Source organism: Abrus precatorius, unplaced genomic scaffold (genome assembly GCF_003935025.1).
Source record: "Abrus precatorius isolate BTA unplaced genomic scaffold, Abrus_2018 Scaffold3, whole genome shotgun sequence".
Lineage (NCBI taxonomy): Eukaryota > Viridiplantae > Streptophyta > Magnoliopsida > Fabales > Fabaceae > Abrus > Abrus precatorius.
In genome coordinates this window covers 16,609,442-16,629,403 of record NW_020874373.1, presented here as the reverse complement: position 1 = coordinate 16,629,403, position 19,962 = coordinate 16,609,442, and positions in this window count along the sequence as shown.

Here is a 19,962-nt window from a genome sequence, read left to right as displayed (position 1 = left end):
AAAGAAAGGGGAAAGAGAGGGGAGAGCGTCCTTAAACTAATGAAAAGGGATATGGGATTTAACTTTATCTTTGTTAAAGCATCTGCACTTTGGTTAGCCTTTCTACAAACATGGGCCAACCTAACAAAATTTATATCCCTTAGAGAATTTCTAATACAAGAAATTAGAGAATAAAAAGAATGGAAAGAAGGCTAAACACATAAGATGAGAGATAAAGCCTCCTAGGAATCACTTTCTATCCAAATGAAATGAAGCTTCCTTTGCACAACAAGTTGGACCCCTAGAGAAAGGCCCCAAAGTTCAGTAGTCAGAGGAGAACAGGGACTGAGATTACTGTGGAATCCAGTAATAAAGTTGCCACGGCTATCATGGATAAGACCTCCACATGCAGTAGAGCCACTAGACAAAGAAATTGCTCTATCAACATTAAGCTTCAGTTGGTTAGCAGAAGGAGGGATCCATCTAACTTTCCTACGATTAGCAACAGCTCTGGACAAAGGCAAAGAATTATCCCTATAACAACTAGAAAAGTAAACATGATCTAATAAAGCCTTATGTGCTAGAGAGCAAGGCAAGACTGAGTGATGTTGAAAAATAGATTCATTCATATCTTTCCAGATATGCCAAATAAGAATACCAAATAGCATAGGGCAATTATAAAAGTTTCTCATGCAACTAATGGATAAGTTAGAAAAAAGTCAAGTAGACACACCAGAGCTAAAAATTAAACTTATTAGTTTGGAAAATAAAGTGATTGCAGACTAATTGAGCAAAATGAATCTCTTAAAGCATGCATAAGGGATTTAGGACCTTCTCCACACCTAAGGCAAGTAGAAGACTCAGACATACCTCTCCTAACTCTCTCCTCATTTGTAAGGAGTTTACCATGAGCAGTTTTCCAGAGGAGAAAGGCAAACTTAAGAGGCCCTTTCCAACTATAAATACTTTTAAATAAATTTTGACAGTTACTAGCAATAGAATTTGATTGAGAAAGCAAATAATAAGCAGATTTAAGAGTAAAAATACCATATTAGATAAATTTTAATAAATAAATCTGAACCATTCATTCTCACAGGAGGATTATGTAACACCCTCATTTTCATTCTTTTGTTTTTGGGTAAAAATAGGAGTTTTAGAGCAGGACTTCTCCCTCAAGTAAGATAAATATTTTCTAGACTAGGCATTCTAGAGCATTCTCGCTCAAGCTTCGCTTGACCAAGAAAGGATTGAGTTATCTCAACTGTCCTCTCGCTCAGGCAAGAAGAAAGCTCACCCAGGCAGGGAGCAACTTGCCCAAGCGAGATAGAACTCGCTTAGGCGAGGAGTCGTAGGAAAACATGGTGCTATCTGGACCAGTCCTCGCTCAGGTGAGAATACCTCTCACTCAAGAGAGGATATAAGAAAAACCATTATCTGATTAGCTCAATTAAGTGAGGAAAAGATCGGTCAAGTGAGAATGTTCTTGCTCAAGCGAGAGCCCGCTCACTTAAGCAAGATTGCGCGAGTTTGAAGGATATTTAAGGACTTCTACGTTGAGAAATTTTATTTCTCACCAAAACTACTTCTCTTTCTTTGATTTCTCTATTCTTTCCCTCTCCTAGAGAAAACCCTCAATACCTCTGATTCTCAGTTGGATCTGAGCTCAAGCGTCCGTTCTACTCGAATCTAAGTAAGTTTTCGGAGCCCAACCTTTAAATCTAGTTTCTATTTCTCTGTTTTTTCTCCTTCTAATAGTAATATATTCTGTGACGTTAGAAAGAACTCTAGTTCTTAGGAAGTGTTACCCATCAAGACGTAGAGTTTCTCCCTAGAGCCCACGAAAAATCTAGATGTTAGACCCATTTCTAAGTAAGAGGAGTATTCTTGAGCCTTAGTTTTATTTCTATATGTAATGACCCCATGAAAATTCAAGTAATTCATTTTAGTAATAATCTATGAAATTTTTATGAAATCATATAGTAAAAGTGGACTTTTGTTATAAAGAAAGGTTTTGGGTTTATTTGAAATTATTGGAATCAAATTCTTAGCAAAAGCCATAAGATAGAACAATAATAAGAAGTTTTATAATTAAGTTACTTGAGATGTATATGTGTTGAGTGATAAAAAGTAGAGAATACTAAACTTTAGCTGAGTCCGAGGGTGTCCGACACCCGACATATTATGTGTTAATATGTTACTGTTTGATAAATAATTGTTGACATGATAGAAAATGATGATTGTGCTGACTTGTATGATAATGTGTTATTATTTGAGGTTATGTACTAAAATAATAGAATATGATGATTGTATGAATTTGATGAAGTTTAGTTGGTACTTGAAAGAATAAATGTATTAATATGTGAATCAGAATTAGTTAGGATATGCAAATTACTGAATATGTTTTGATTAATCAAATGATAAGAAAGGGGATGGAAAATATGATGGTGAATAGAGATGTATGAGCATGACTCTTGGGAAATTATGTGATATGAAAAGTGATGATATGTGTAAAGAAAAGAAAAAGGAATACTAGTACGTGTGTTATAAATACACTGATTGATGCGATTATGATGTATGTGTTGTAATACATCGACGGATGAGATTATAATACATATGTTGTAATATATCAATTAGTGTAGATGTTACATATGTATTAGAACAGTATAATGTAATGTGTCACGGTTAAGATATGGTATGGATAGTTCAGGGATACACTAAGAATATAGGGTCTAGAGTTGATTGTGAAAATTTGGGGAAAATGAAAGCGGTAAATGCAGTTCACTGATGTGTACACAATGTAAAAGTGAGAAGCTTTTACAGGTCTCATGCTTACTTCTTGACTGAACTCCTAACTTTACCTTTGCTTAGAAGACTATGAACGCATATATTGTATTCGTGTGTGGTTTAGCTCACCAACGACTATCTATGCTGTGTTAAGTCCTTTGTAACTAGAGAAAGTATGTTGGCAGCGATTTAGGGGCTCGAGAGTACCTAGAGTATCGTTGAATTGATGGAATATTCAGATTTAAAATGGATAAAGTGACACAAAGTTAGGTGATGGAATTGATGGAATATGCTGCTTTCTTATTTTGTTATTATATGTTTAATTAAGAAGTTAAGTTTGGAGTGAAATTAATGTGAATAGATTAACTATTTTTAAATAATAAAAGAAGTTATGTTACATGTGTAAACTAGAAGAAGTAGGAATGCATGTATTTTGGATATAAATTGATGAATTTTTGGAATCAATATAATAAAATAAAATGAATTGAAGAATTGAATTACAGTATTAAATAAGGAGAAATAGATATTAATTAATCAAGTTATGAATAAATTTGTTAGAAATGGAATGTTCCTGACTTATTATATGTGACTTTTGAAAGTACTTTCTGCATTGATTTTATTATTTTGTAAATTAAAATTTAGTGGGCAAAGGATGCTCACCCTACAACTATTTTTCAGATAAAAAAGGTCAATCTGTTCTAGGGTCATACTCGCAAGGAACGATAGGAAGGAAACTGCTCTACAGAGTTTAATTTATTTAAGGGAGAATTGTAAAGATACTAATGAATAAATTATATTCAACGTTATTTACCCTATGTAATTATATTGATGAAAGTTTTTAATTTGGAGTTGAAGCATTTTGATAAATTTACTAAGAAGGATGATTAGAATATATTTATATATATATATATATATATATATATATATATTATATAATATTTAGTGACTAATTGTTAATATAACATTTTAGCTTTTCCTTAAATGCGTATGCATTAAAGTTCTAAAATCTTATCCTATTTTAGTAATCCAAAACTTAAATACACAAAGACTTCTTATATACTTACTGATCTTTTACCTATTTTACTCAATAATTGATAATACTTCTATATTTATATAGAAGAAATCATTTAAATAAATATTAGGGTGTTACAGGTTAACTTGAGCTATTGACTGATAGACTAATTTAAGAAAGACATACCTAATTTTTCCCAATCCCAGCCCCCCCAAGCAGAGAACAAGGCTACAGGGGAGTCCAGATCCAACTCAGAAATGGGAATAATAGCAAAATTGACCAACTTATCACAATTAGGAATCCAACAATCAGTCCAAAATTTAGCAGACCAGCCATCCTTAACCAACCAACCCAGGCTTTTAGCAAATTGAGGACAAACCATCATGAGGTTTTCCAGAGGTGGGATTCTTTATAGGGTATTCTAAACCCTATATTATTACTAAAGTTAAAATATTTATGCCTTAGAATTTGAGCCTAAAGATCAAAAGAAGAATTAAATAAGCTTTATTTAGCATATAAAGGTCCTTAAAGCCCAACCCACCTTCAAATTTAGGTTTGCATATATGCTGTCACCCAATAAGGTGACATTTCTTACTGCCTAGGGAACTCCAAATAAAATTTCTGCAAATCTTATTTATTTCATTACAAACGGAGGAGGAAATCAAAAGAAATTGCATTAAGTAGGAGAGGATACTCATTAAGGAGGACTAAGCCAAAGTAATCCTACCAGTTAAGGAGAGGGAATTCATTTTTTAAAGGAATAATTTTTTCCTAATTTTATCAATGAGGAAGGTTAATTGACTTATGGAAGGTTTTAGATGGGAAATGGGAATCCCAAGGTATCGCCTAATCTGACTAAGATGTTAATATGTAAACACTTACTAATAGACTGACTAAGAGAGACATTAATATTTTTGGATAAAAATAGAGAGGATTTCTCATAATTAATTTTTAGCCCAAAGGCTACACAAAAATTAGATAGGACCTTATTAATGGTATTAGCTTGGAGAACAGTAGCTTTGACAACCAGAATAACATCATCTCCAAAACAGTAAATTGGAAACTGTAGGCGCTTGAAAGCCAAAGGAAAAAGGGGTCTACTCCTTATTCATAACTTTATCCTTAATGATATGAGAAAGTCTTTCAATATATAAGAGAAAAAGATAAGGAAAAATGAGATCGCCTTAACGAATGCCCCGAGAAGGAAAGAAAGAAGTAGAAAGGCTAGAATTTCAATTAATGGATATAGAGGAAATGCAATGATGAAGCAAATTGATAAGATTAGGGTTCATACCCATTTTATGAAAGGTGATGATAAAGTTCCACCTCAACTTATCACATGTTTTTTCAAGATCTAGTTTGACAATTATATAATTTTCCTTGCCCTTTAAGTTATGAAAGGAGTGAACTAGTTCTTGGAGAATAAGGACATTATCAGTGCCTTGTCTACCAAAAATGAAACTCAACTGGTTATCTAAAATTAAGCAAGGAAGATACTCCCTTAATCTATTAGAAATTAATTTAGTAACTATTTATAACTAACATTACAGAGAAAGATTGACTTGAAATTTTTAATAAATTCAGGGTTATTGATTTTAGGAATTAGGGTCATAACTGTATCATTCATAACAACAATTTTGCTAGGATCCTAAAAGACCTTGAGGAAAAACTTGTATATATTGGGGGGCTAAGATTTTCCTTTGGCTTTTAAAGAATAAGGCATTGATGCATCAACAACACTAGGGGATTTAAAGATATCAATGTTAAATAGAGAGGCCTTAAGATCCTCAATTGATGGAATAAAGGATAGCCTCTCATGATCTACATAATTAAGACCAAGAAAAGAAGTTTAGGTCAACAGTCTAGAATTCAAAGGAGAGGGGTCAAAATAGATGTCTTTAAAGTAGTTAGGGCAATTATCTTAATCAAAGAAGAATTATATTTCCAATCCTCAGTCTCAGTTTTCTGAGCTTCAATAATATTCTTTTGTCTATAAAAAATAACATCCCTATGGAAAAATTTAGTATTTCTGTCTCCTAAATACACCTATTGAGTCCTATAATGGTGGTACCAATAAATTTCTTCTTAGTCCAAAATTAAATTATTCTCTTTTCAAAGAGAATTCATAAGGTTACAGAGGAAAGGATTGTCACTAGTAGCAAGTAGAGTTGTCAAAAAACTCAATTAGCTCACCCTTAACCCTAGCCCATGTGGGTTAGGGCTAAAAAGCCCTTGAGCTAAAAAGTCCCATAAATCAAAAGCTCTATGGGCTAAAAAGCCCACTAGGTCAGGGCTTCAAGGGCAAATTTTTTTTAACAATTGTAATTTTCAAACTCAAATTTAATTTCATAATTAATTATTAATTATTAGTGCAATAACAACAAAATAGAACATAAAATGATTTATTTAAAGCATTTATAAAATTTAAAAGATAAAAATAATTAAATTAAATTAGAGGATGAAATTGATTTTTTTTTTTAAATTCGAGGATGAAAACATAAAGTTTGCTTAATTAATATGTTATTTATTAAATATTATTTACCAAATAAGTATTAATTATATTGAATAAATATTTTTTATTTTGCTCTAAGAGTGGTGGCGTCCTAATTTATGTTATTTTTCTATAAGAGTTTGCATATTTGTTAAAGTCAAATTAAATAAAGTGTATCACGTTCACTTATTTACCAAAATAATATAAAAATATATATTTACCTATTACAAATAGTTCTATCATTTATAAATATCGCATACCATAAGAACAATACATACTATACGTTCGATATGTATCAACTATTTTTTTTTACAGCGTTGACCAAGATAAGTTGTTGCAGCTCAAAACTACACAATTTAAAAATTTCATAACTAATGCCCTTAGCAAGACAAGTTATGACAATCTCTAAATGAACCTTGATTTTGGCGAACTTTAATTGCTAAAATTTCTAGAGCTTTCAAATGAACAAAATACAAAGAGTTAATGTAGACCTTCTTACAAAGTTCATCGGCCTAGAGTTTGTGTTAATCGAAAAAGATGTGAAATAAAAGAAAAAAAATAAAAAAATAATTAATTACCTAAAAATAGAAAGACAAGAGCTCACTAAAGATATAATAATTAATTACAGTGATTAAACAGAAAATATCTTAAATAGGTAAATATATTTTTAATATTATTTTAGTAAATAAGTCTCTAAAAATTTGATAACACAATTATAGAGTTAGTAACTTTTATTTTTAAAGGTAGTAACAAAAAAAATAATTTTTAATATATTGAATAAATATTATTTTAAATATAATTTTTAATTAATTTAAATAAAATAATTTAATAAATATTATAAAAAATAATATAATAGTTATTATTTACTTTGTAAAATAAGTGGGCTAGTCCACCTGTAGCCCTAATCAACTATTTTCTTCATTTTAGGGCTTAGGGCCAATATAAACCCACTAATTATAGGATTTTAAAAAACACAGGGCTATATATATAAGGCTAATAGAATAGGGCTAAGGGTTTTAGCCCATTTTGATAGCTCTAGTAGCAAGCTTGCAAGAAATGCCAACAATTCTATTCAAAAGTCTCTTTTTCTTTTTAAAAATATTTCCAAAGGTAGATTTATTCCAGGCATATATATTAGTTTTAAATTTATTAATATTCTCTATCTAGGAACTAGAAAAAGTCCAAGAATTGCTAACTTGTTTAGGGAAATCAGGGTGGGATGACTAAGGGGCTAGAAATTTAAAAGGTTTATTCAAAATCTAAAAATAATCACTAAAATTAATTTTGAGCCAAAGGGCCACATAGTTAGATTTTGGGATAGAGATATGGAGAACAAAGTTATGTTGGAAAACTAGGCGCCAAGCCTTATTGACAACTACTTTATCTAATCTTTCCTTCCATGTACCCCGTTGCCAAGTAAAAGGAGATCCCTTAAAACCTAAATCATGCAGGCCACAATAAAAAAAGCCAATCAGCAAAAATTTGAACAAAATGAAGGTTAACAATACTGCCCCTTACTTTTTCACTCTCATAAAGAATAGAATTAAAATTACATGCCACACACCAAGGACTGGTAACAGATTGGCTAAAAGAAATCAACTCTCTCCAGCAATCAGTTCTAACCCTCTCTTGGGGACTAGCATATATGGAAGATAAGATCCAATCAGAATGATCAAAGTTGCTAATTCTAAGATGGATAAAATATTTAGATTTAGAAATGAAACTTGCTTTAACCTGCCTAGTATTCTAGAAGCACCAAATACCTCCTGAAAAGCCTAGAGCATCTACTTTCTCCATTCCATCTAGATAATTTTGTTAATTATCATAGTAGCTTTGACAAGACTGACCCTAGGTTCAGAAAGGGCTACAAAATCAATTTTATAAATTACTATGAGGTCGTTGACAAGTCTAGCAAAAGACCTATTTTCGGCACTCCTACTATTCTGAAATAAGCAATTCATGAAAATAGAGGGAAAATGTTAGGCATCTAATTGATGCAAAGTAGTCTCTAAATAGGAATCCAACAAATGAGGGTCATATGCCCCTAAACTAGTATCATTACCTACCACTATGTCTATAGGAGGATCCTTATTAGGAGGTTTGTCTATTAGGGATGTGGCTAACTCATTCTAATGAGACAAACTCATAGTGAGGTTCATCCCTAATAAATCCTGAATGGAGTAGTCTTGGAAAAGGTTGTTAATTATTTCTTTTTGTATTTGATGTATTAAAGCAAAGACTTCCTTATTCATACTGTTAAAAGGCAAGGAACTTGGACCAAACTCTTTCTCCATGGATCCTTTAGACTGAGAGCAAAGAGCTCTTTCTTCTCCAGCTTTCTCAGCCTTAGGTTTTATTTTAATTTTGGAACCTTTCTTGGGAAACTTATGGACATTAGACTCAGGTAAATTTTTACCAGCAGACCTAGATTTGAGGAAAGCATAATGTTTTATTCCTATTATACCACTGTCTATTAGAGTTATCTACTTAGAAGGTACCTAAAATATCAAATATAGAACCTAAGGAAGACTCATTACCTTTACCATTAAAGGTAGTTGCAGAAGGAACTCTAGACTAGCCAATTTTCTTCATGAAAGGTTTCTTAACTAGCATCTAAGGAACAAATTTGTTTTGTTCCTTAACACCCTTATCCTCCAGCATATCCTGAATGCCATTAAAAGAGACAGCAATAGGAGGAACAGACTCATCATTATTATTAGAATTAGATACCTTGGGTTCAGGTTGAAAGTTTGTCCTATCTAGTAGGTTTTAGGAATGTCCATATAGGATTCTAGTTTGTGCCCATATTTAGCACAATGAAAACATATGAAATGAAGCCCCTCATACTTATCCCTAAATTCCTGACCTAAGACTTTGAAAGAGGAAATAAGTTTCTTATTTAAATCTAATTCAATACATATTCTAGCAAATCTACCTCTAGCAAGGAGCAAAGTGTGGGGGTCAACTTTTAGCATTGACCCTAAGTAAGAATCTACCAGCCATAGAAATTTGTTATAGAGTTCAAGAGGAATGTCTGATATATGAACCCACACAATTATTTTCCTAAAGATATAATCTTTAGGCCTAAACAAAAGCCCCCATCGAACTAACAAGTAATGTCTAAAATGAGGCAGGGTCTCTCAAAGAGGGCAAACTTATAATCCTCTATATTTTCAAATTTTATAAAAAGGAAGTCATTATTAAGATCTAAAATTTTAAACTACCATTTTTACTTCAAATATTATTAAAATTTTGATTTAGAAAATTGAGACTAATGGATTTACCTAAGAGTTTCACTATCAGCATAAGGTTTAGGGATTACACCACTTTTCATAGTCCTTCAGAGGGATTTTAAGTTTAGGGCAGAGGTTTTGGACATTATTATTGTTAGTTACAAGTTCCTCAAACTCTAGGAGAATATTATATTAAGGTCTTCTAAAACAGATCTAATAATCTCGTCGTCTCCTAATACAAGATCTAAGTCATTATTAGCAAGAATCTTATCTTTGTATGACATGTAGAGAGAGGATTGAGGATTTAGAAAGCACTTGATTCAAGACGTCCTCATCTAGGGAATCTTCTTGCATTATGGTTTCTGACGCAACTTCAGGGAAAACTGAGGCTCTCTTAACCTTTTTCTTGCTGTGAAACAAGAGGTCTCCTTCTTCTTTGGAGCACGCATCTGCATCAGGATACTCTATTAGTTTCCTTCATGAGAGAAATCAGAGAGAATCTAAAGAAGAAACCCTCCTTTAACTGACCAAAAACCACCCAAATCGTCATTGCAGGACAAGGACACTAACACAATACTAGGGATAATCCTAGCAGAATAACTATCTACAATGAAAAGGGAAAAATCTTGGAAAAGTCGTGAAGGATAAATTATATTTAATTTTATTAAAAAATAATTTTATCATTTAAATATAATTTATATCATGTTCTATTATTATTTGATTGATTCAAAACATATGATTAAATAACATAATATTCTTGTAATAATTATATGATGTAAATTAAATATTAGATAAAATAAGATTTTATCTTTTTTTTTATTTTATTCTAACATTTCATCTTATACTATTTATCAAATAAATTTTTAAGTCCTGTTTAGCGAATAAAATAAGATAACATGATAGAATAACTTAGTATATATAAGTTTAAAAACAAGTTAAAATTTTGTAAACATAAATATAATGTAAAAGCTAATAAACATGAATGTACATCTATTTAAATGTAAGTCAACACATACTATTCATATAAATAAAAATATATATTTTAACAAAATAGTAACATGACATTTGATAAAAAATAAATTCTTAAAATTTCTTACTTTCAAGTGTCATGTATAATTCATAAATATATATAGCGATGATAATAGGTAAGGTATGAGTATGGTATTCATCTTTACACCTGCATTTTAAAAAAAAATATCCGTATCTAGTCCCATACCTGCATGGATAATAATTTTAATATACATATCCGTATCCTCTGGGTACTCGCATATCCATACCTGCCCCTATTTCCCATGCTTGTTTAAGTAAAAAAAAATATTTATACAAAAATATGCTTATATATTTTTACATAAATAGTATAATAATATAATATACGTAACTACCGAACAAAGTTTAAGCATAAATAGAAAACAAGATCTCTTCTAGATTTTTTTTGTGAATATGCTCTAAATCCCAAATGGTCCACTATAGAAAGCGGATACTCACGAATTATTATCATAGAAACAAGATCTCTTTTAGATTTTTATGGATCAAAGTGATAATTACTTAAATAAGTCAAGGATCTGTCTACTTTTTTTTGTTCTCTCAACAAGATTGATTGTCTTATGTCCTTATATGACCTTCTCTTACAAATTTGAAAGTGTTTATGCAAATGATTTGTTCCATTTGATCTTCTCCTTATCAATTGCTTGTTGCAATAATTGCATATAACTTTTTTTTATTAACAATTTTTTTTCTTAAAGTAATTCTATACAACTGACAACTTTTTTTTTTCATCATCAATTGAATCACAATCATATCCATCCACCGAAATAGAAAATGTATCAGATTGGGATTGAGATTGACATATAGTATCAAAATTGTCACTCAATCCAAAATCATCAAGTACACTTTCAGGAGCATTTTCATATTGTGTAAGAGTAATGAAAATAATTGAAGAAGAACTATTTTTAGATTAAAAAATTTTATTTAACCCAAGTCAATACAATATCACATAATTTTAATCACTAAATTTTTAAACATTTTGTGTGTGTCATATATAAATATATTTTCTAAAAAAAAAGTCAATCTCATATCAATCATGTAATAATTAAATTGTATTAGCTTAGTTAAATAATATAAAATAATAAATAAGTTTTTCTATTAAAAATATTAATATTTTTATGGTTTACTTTATTGATAAATATATTTTTATGGTAATCTTATAAAATAAATTTAATTAGATAGATGTTTATATCTTAAAATATACATTCTTTTATTTGAGTGATATAAATATTTATATTAAATTTCTCAACCTTTTAGTTTGCATAGAAAAAAGTTTGAAAACAAAGAATTATAAATTGAAAGACAATATTATTCAAAAATTTAAAATAAAAAATTTGTCCATTCAAAAAATTAAAATAATTATTGCTTATAAAAGAATTCTAAACTAAGTAAAAAATATAAGACATAAATTTACATAAAATAAATAGTGAAATATTTATCTTGATCAATATTTTACAAAAAATCCACAAAAACTTTCTAAAAAAACTAAAAATGAGTTAGGTTCTTGTTTTCTTAAATTCTTAGTTGTTCTACTGTAAGTAAAAAATTATTTAAATAAAATTATATAAAATTAGAGCAATAAAAATAATTATAATAAAGTTTTAGGCTTACTTGTTAAAAATTTATCTTTGTATGGAAGTTATTATTTTTTATTTTTGAATTCTATGAGAAATGATAAATTAGATTTTCTCTGTAAGTCACATTCCTAAAGTACAACTCTTCAATAGGATAAGTTGTAGGGTAACTCATATGATTACATAATTTTCAATGACTATAGAGGGAACATAGTCAAATATATAAAGTATTAACTCTAATTTTCTCCCATCACGTGTTTTGGGTTAGGGCCTCTCTCACATAAATAGCATAATTAATAATATATATATTGAGGAATTATGTGATAATTTTTAATAAATTAAATTAGGTCGAATAAAATGTTTTAGAGAATGTTTATTATTATTTGTTTGGAAGGCAAGTGTATCCATTGAGAAGTAATAAAGGTTTCTTAAATTAAGTTTCTGAATCGTTTCACAAAGATTGATTTTTAATTACTAAGAATTTTCTAATTCAATTGTTTGACCTTCAAAGATACGAGATTCAAAATAAGAATTTATAAAATCAATTCTAAAAATTAGAATAAAGAACACAATACACATCTTGGTTGAACTTATCGAAGAAGAACCTAAAGCATATGAATTTTCTCATTCAATCCTTTATGTTATTCTTCTATTTAATTCTAAATTTGATTTTCTCATGATTATCAATCATTCATACGAATACTATTAATACCCAATGCTCATGTAATATTAATATTCTTTTCTCTAAATTAACATCCTCAATGGTCATACAAGATATCAATTTAAGAAAGCTTAAGGAACCTATGAACTTATTAATTTAATAATGATTGGAAGAGAAAGATTGGTTTGGTCCACCTAATCCTTTGTCTTGTTTTATCTTATACATCCATTAACTAATCGAGGTGCGGTCGCTTGACGATATAATTAATTAGGATTAAAAAATAAGCGCAATAGGATAAAATCTAATCATGGAATAGAAATCAACTTTAGATTCAAACATCAAAATCCTATAAATTCGTGAAAAATAGTTCCCATAGCTTTATATATGAACATAGTTACTCATGTTAAAGGAAAGAGATAAAACAATCATAAACAAAGCCATAATCAAAAGAAATAGCAAACTAGAGCGTAAGATGAGTTCCTGGCCTTCAAGTATGATCGCTTGAAGCTCCAAGTCCCATCAAGAATATGCCAAAAATCCCTTTGAAGAGAGATGAGGTGAAAGGTGTATTAAAGAAGAAAAGTCAAGATGTCAAATGGTGCCCCCTGAGATGCTTGAGGTCTCTCTTTTTATAAGGTTTAAAAACCCTTAAAACTCTTTATAATTAAGCTTCCCCGCAAATGAGCACGGCCGTGCAAGGCCTTAAGCACGACCGTGCATGGGTTCGAAGCACCCTATGCTTGTTGAAAGGGTCTGGACGCGCTGACTACTGCGAAGCTCTAATCTTCCATCAATTTGGACTCAAAACGTACCCAAAATCTACCTGCAATCTCTTTATACCAAACTGCACAATTAATATATAAATTAGTATAAATCTCAAATAAAATAAAGGTCAAATATGAATATATAGTATGTAAAAGAGAGCTTAATTACAAACTTATCATTATTTTTATTGACAGTTAAAATTTAATATCCATAACATATAGAACTACTTAGAAATATACTTTATTCTGCTTCTTAAAACTTGTTTTGCATTATTATAATTTAGACAAATGAAAATAGAAATTTATAAAATGTTACATTTCTTGAGATGTAGATTTTGTTGAAAAAAAAAAAACAAACAAGTGTGATGATGTTATGACTCAAAAACAAGTTTAAACAGAATAACAACTTGGTGTTAGGATTGTTAGTTTTTACAACTTTCTTAACTAATTTGGTTATAGTCTTAGTTTTCCTTTATAAGGCTTGTTTCTAGTCATCTTCTAAACAATGCATTAAGGTGGATTCTCTTGTAATCAGTTCTTGGTGATATAGTGAATTTTGGTTGCTCTCTCCTATGGGTGTACGCCACATTGATAGAACCACATTAAAGATTTGGTGTGCTTATTCTTCTCTATCTTTTTTAAGTTTTCTACAATTTTCTAGTTTCTGTCATTATTCTATTTTATTCTTGCATCTTCGTTTAAGTTTTATGTTTAGATATAAGAACCAACGAGTGACGCCATTTGTGGAAACATGAAACAAGCAAGAAACTTTAAGAATGAGAACTACCAAGTATGACATAGAGAAATTCTCATGAGATAATGACTTTGGCTTGTGAATGATCAAGATGGATGTTATCTTGACTCAACAAAGATGTGCAGATGCTATTAAGGGAGAAAAGAATATGCTAACCTCCCTAAATCCAAAGGAAAAAACTGATCTGAGTGAGAAGGCAAGAAGTGCTATAATCTTATGTCTTGGAAACAAAGCTTTGAGAGAGGTTGTAAAGGAGAAAATTGCTGAAGCAATGTGGGTCAAGCTAAAATCTTTGTACATAACAAAATCATTGGCTCATAGACTTTGTTTGAAGTAACACTTGTACTTTTTCAAGATGGATGTCAATTATTGAACAATTGACAGAATTTAATAAAATTTTGAATGACTTGAACAACATTGAAGTGAATCTTGGTGATGAAGATAAGGCCTTTTTGCTGTTGAATTCTCTACTTAAGAATTATGAACATTTTAAGGATGCCCTTCTTTTTGGCAAGGAACAGACCATTGCATTTGAAGAGGTCTAGGCCTTAGGTTTATTTCTAATGTAGTAAATCAAATTGAAGTAGGAGAAAGGACTCTAAACATCAAAATAAATTAATTGTAAAGTTTATGAGATTTATCAAGAAGATCAAGTAAACACTGTATTATCTTTATTGCATGAAATTTTATAAGTTCTCAAAACACGTAACAAACAAATTTATAGAAGATAGACTAAGTATAACATGCCACAGTAAGAAAAAAAAACTTGTCTTAAATGCAACAATGAAAGTTATACAAGTATTATGAGATGAAGAGCAAAATTTAAAAATTTTAAATGCATATAAACCATGTTTAAGTGTTTCTTGTAAAATATTAAGATATAAAGTTCTATATTGGTGGGTTAGCAATATATATTAAAAATTATATAAATTAGAGAATTTGACTCTAAAATTGTTTAAGACATTTTAGTTAATAAAGTCTCCTAAGATAGTATCCATTTACTTTACTCTCCCTTACTGTTGGATTAGATCGACGTACTAAAATTCTAATTTAGTATTAGTGCTTAGATCTAAAAAGTAAAAAAGGATAAAAAAAATATTAAACTAGTGATATTAAAAAAAAAATCAAGAAAAACAAGTATAAATCTAGTAATAAAAGAAAAAAAAATCTAAGGTAGAGGCCAAAAAAGAAACATTAGAAAACTTGAAGTTACAAGCTCAACCTAAAAAAAAAAAATGCAAGTCTCAATCATTCCAAAACTAATTAGACTTGAAGTGAATGTTAAGATATAAAGTTTCAAGTCAATGAGTTAACAATGTATATTAAAGAATACAGAAGCTAAAGAGCCTTACTATAGAATTGCCTAAAACATTTTAGATAAAGAAATCTCTTGAGCTAGGGGTTTGCTTTACTCTCTCTCATTGTTGGACCTGATCCACATACTAAAATCCTAATACAAAAGTATCTTCTTGGTGACCTAGCTTTGGATAAGATAAAAATTAGGATAAAATTCAAAGAACACATTGTTATCCTCGGCAAACCAAAAAACACTAATAAGGTTTTTAGTGATATGCGACATGTAACAAATTGAATAATGTTAAAAGAGTAGAATGATTGCTAACAAGAAAGTGAGAATTTTCATTTTGTTGTATACATAGTTTGTCCCAAGTGTCAATGTGAAAGTCTTTAATCAACTATATTTTTCTTCACTTTTAAGTTTTTAGGTAACACAAAAATTAGGGTAAAGTGTTGTGTTTGACCAAGTTGATACTTGGGGAGGCAATCATGGCTTGCATTCTATGATCTTGATTATATGTTTGAGAAAACTTTAGTTGAAAATACAATTAATCAAACCAATTTTACCACTTAAAGGACTTTGAGAACCTAGTGCCACTTCTTATGCTATTTCATCATCTTTAGCTCTTTCGTAACTTCTATCATAACCATAATCATTTTTGTTAAATCGACCTTAACCTCAACCATTGGAAAGTTTCTTCTCTATTATTGATTGCCAACCACTTTAATTGGAGGAGAAACTAATTTAATAAGTTTATTGTCTTCATTCTTCTTATATAAATTCTCTAGCAAATCTTACATGTTTCACATTACATAACATTTTGTTATCAAACTGAATAGTTAGTTAATCGTGCAAATATGTAGTTGTGATAGTTACTCATATGCACTTATGTTAGTTTATAAAGATATTTATTTGTACTCTTAATTCAATTAATTAGAATTACAATCTTTCAATTCAAATAACACTTTATACATTGTTGCCATCTTAATATGGCATCACTTTAATACACTTTCATGTTCTTTTCATGCAATGTTCCTTCTTTTGTGACCTTGTAAAATTCTTTCTTTTTTCTTCTCTCAATCATGGAGGATCAAAACAACCTTTTCTTTTTATATCCTTCTAACAATCAAAGATTACTTTTTGTCATTCAACAATTAATTGGTTATAACTATAATTCTTGGAAATAAGCCATGAAAATGACACTCTTTGCTAAGAATAAACTTGAGTTTGTTGATGATAACATCTCTTAATTTTAAAAAAAGACAATATTACAAAAAATGTCACATATAAAAATTAAACTATTATTTTAACTTAATTTTTAATTAACTTGAATATTTTTTAATCTATAATTAAATTTAGTTTTAGTATTTCCACTTTTGTTTAGTCTTTATAAATTTTAAAAATAATATGTATTATCATTTAGTGACAAAAAGTTTTAGCAAAACACTCTTAACATATTATTTCGTTGAAATTTATTAAAAATAATCAAATTACAAGTGTGACTTATTAAATTAAAAATAAAACTCACGTAATTATATATATATATATATATATATATATATTATAGTTAGTAACTTTCAATTAGTAACATGAATGTATATAATTATGTGATGTGAGTAACATTTTAAAATTATATATAATTTAATATATATATACGTACATATCATGGCCTATTTTTAAAATTTTTAAAGACTAAACCAACACAAATATATTTAGAGGATTATAATTGAATTTAACTATATTTATGAGAAATAAAAATATATTTACTCATTTTAGTTTAACTGTTTTGGATCACTTTACTTTTTAAAATTTTTATATTCTGGTTTTGTTCTTGTAAAATATTTTTGGTTATTGATATAATATTATCCATTTAAACTTAAATTACATTAGCTTGCTAAATCAATTTAAAGGATTTTGTGCTTTTATAATTTTTTTTACTTGCTAAAATCTCTTTATTTTTATAAAAACAAACTGACTTAAATAAGGTTTTGGTTCTCCAAAAATTCATAATGTATATTTAATCTCTCATTTTTATTTTTTAAAAGAAATCTCCGAAAAATTATTTTTGTTTTCCAAACAGTCATTCTGTTAATAATTCATTTTTTATTATCTATTTGTATGATATCTAACTTTTATGATATAAAATAATGCAACATTTTCACTTTTACTTCTTTCGTGTTTGTAAAATTTAATTTTAGAAGTCTTAATTTTATAATCAAACTTTATTTAAAAATATGAAAGATATGATATTACCGCCGACACATCTTTTTTATGTTATATTTCAATCAAATTATATGAGGAAACTTAAATATTATGTAAATAAACAATAAAGAGATTATATTAAAACTAATAATTTTTTTAGAATCAGATTAAAAAAGTAAAACAAATTGCAAATTTTTAAAAAATAAAAACTTTATTTTAAGGGAAATGAATTTATGCTTTAACTGGTAGCTAACTTGGTTCTCTTTAGGGATGGAAACAAGTCAGGCTATGCCAGACTTTACTCTAAACAGACTTGGCCTGTAACATAATTAATAGGTTTGAGCCTGACCTGTTACATGTTAAAGGCTTTATTTTAGGCTTGATCTGACCTGTTTAAGTGGCCTAACCTGGCCTGAAGCCTATTAACCAAGTCTGTTACAAAAAATAATAATTTAATATTAATAAAAATATAAATATTTTATTATCAAATTAGTTTATATATTTTTTAATTTCATCTATGTTATTAATAATTATTAAATAATTATAATAATATTTATATAATTTTATAAATAATTTTTAAAATATTATTTAAGGATTAATTATAAATAATTTATATTAATAAAATTTATATTTATATTTTTCTTGATTTATTTTTTAAAAATTATATAAATAGTAAAGATTTTAATTCTATTTTAGAAACATATTTTGTTTGTTTAAAGACATCTTATATTAAACAAATAAAGTTATAATGAACATATAAAATTGATTAAAAAAATAACATTCACACAATTTGTTGAATCAATTAAAAGAAAATTATTATGTTTCAAAAAATAAATAAATTTAAACTTAATGCAATATATATAATGACAATAATAATAACTATTAAATTAAAAAAATAATTATAAAATATTTAAATTTATTTATTTCATTAATTTATTATTTTAAATTAAATAATAAACATAAAATTAACTACATTATAATATTAATGTAATATAGAAAATATTATTGATATAATAAATTAAAAAATATATATATATATATATATATATTATATATATAAATTGATAAATTAACTAATAATTTAATTAAAACACCTGCAAGTTACAAAAAAATATATTATTATATAATTTATTTATAATTATATTATTTACTACGTGGTCTGATTATATATATATATATATATATATATTATAATAAATTTTTTATTTTATTTTCTTACTATTTTTTATAAATTTTTACTTTCAAATAAAATATAATTTATAATTAACCAATAAAATTTCTTAAGAAAAGATAAAAAAATAAAATAAAATTTGTATAATATTAAAAATTTATAATGATTGTTGTTATTAAATAATATTAATAAAAATATATTATTTGAGCATTAATTATAAATATTTTCATATTATAAAATTTTTATATTTTTATTTTTCTTAATTTAATTTTATAAAATTATTAAATATTTTAATTATTTTTATGATAATTATATTTTGTTTGTATAAAGATATTTTATATTCAATAAATAAAATTACAGTAAACACATAAAATTGATAATAAAAAATAACACTTACAAAATTTGTTGAATCAGCTAAAAAAATTATTATATTTTAAAAATTAAATAAATATTATCATTATAAAAATTGTAGATAAAAAATATTTATATTATAAAATTTATAAATGCAGAAAAATAACATATGAGCATATGAAGAATTATTAAATTTATATTTAAATTAAAATAACTTATATTTCTAAATTTTTATCTTAATAAAAAAATATGTGATAAAACTTAATATAAAAATTTAAACTTAATGTACTGTATATATTATTATATAATTTATTTATAAATATATTATTTATATTATTTCCTACATGGTCTGATTATATATATATATATATATATATATATATTATAATAAGTTTTTTATTTTATTTTGTTATTATTTTTTATAAATATTTACTTTCAAATAAAATATAATTCATATTTAAGTAATTTATTTTTATTATAAATAAAAAAATTATAACATAATATATTAATATAATAATTAAATAATTAAGTTAATAATAATAAAATTAAGAGTATAAAAAATATGTTAATATAATTTTATTATTTTATTTTTAAATTTTATTTCGTTCAGTTTTGATTGCGTCTTATTCCTGTTCAAAGACTTAA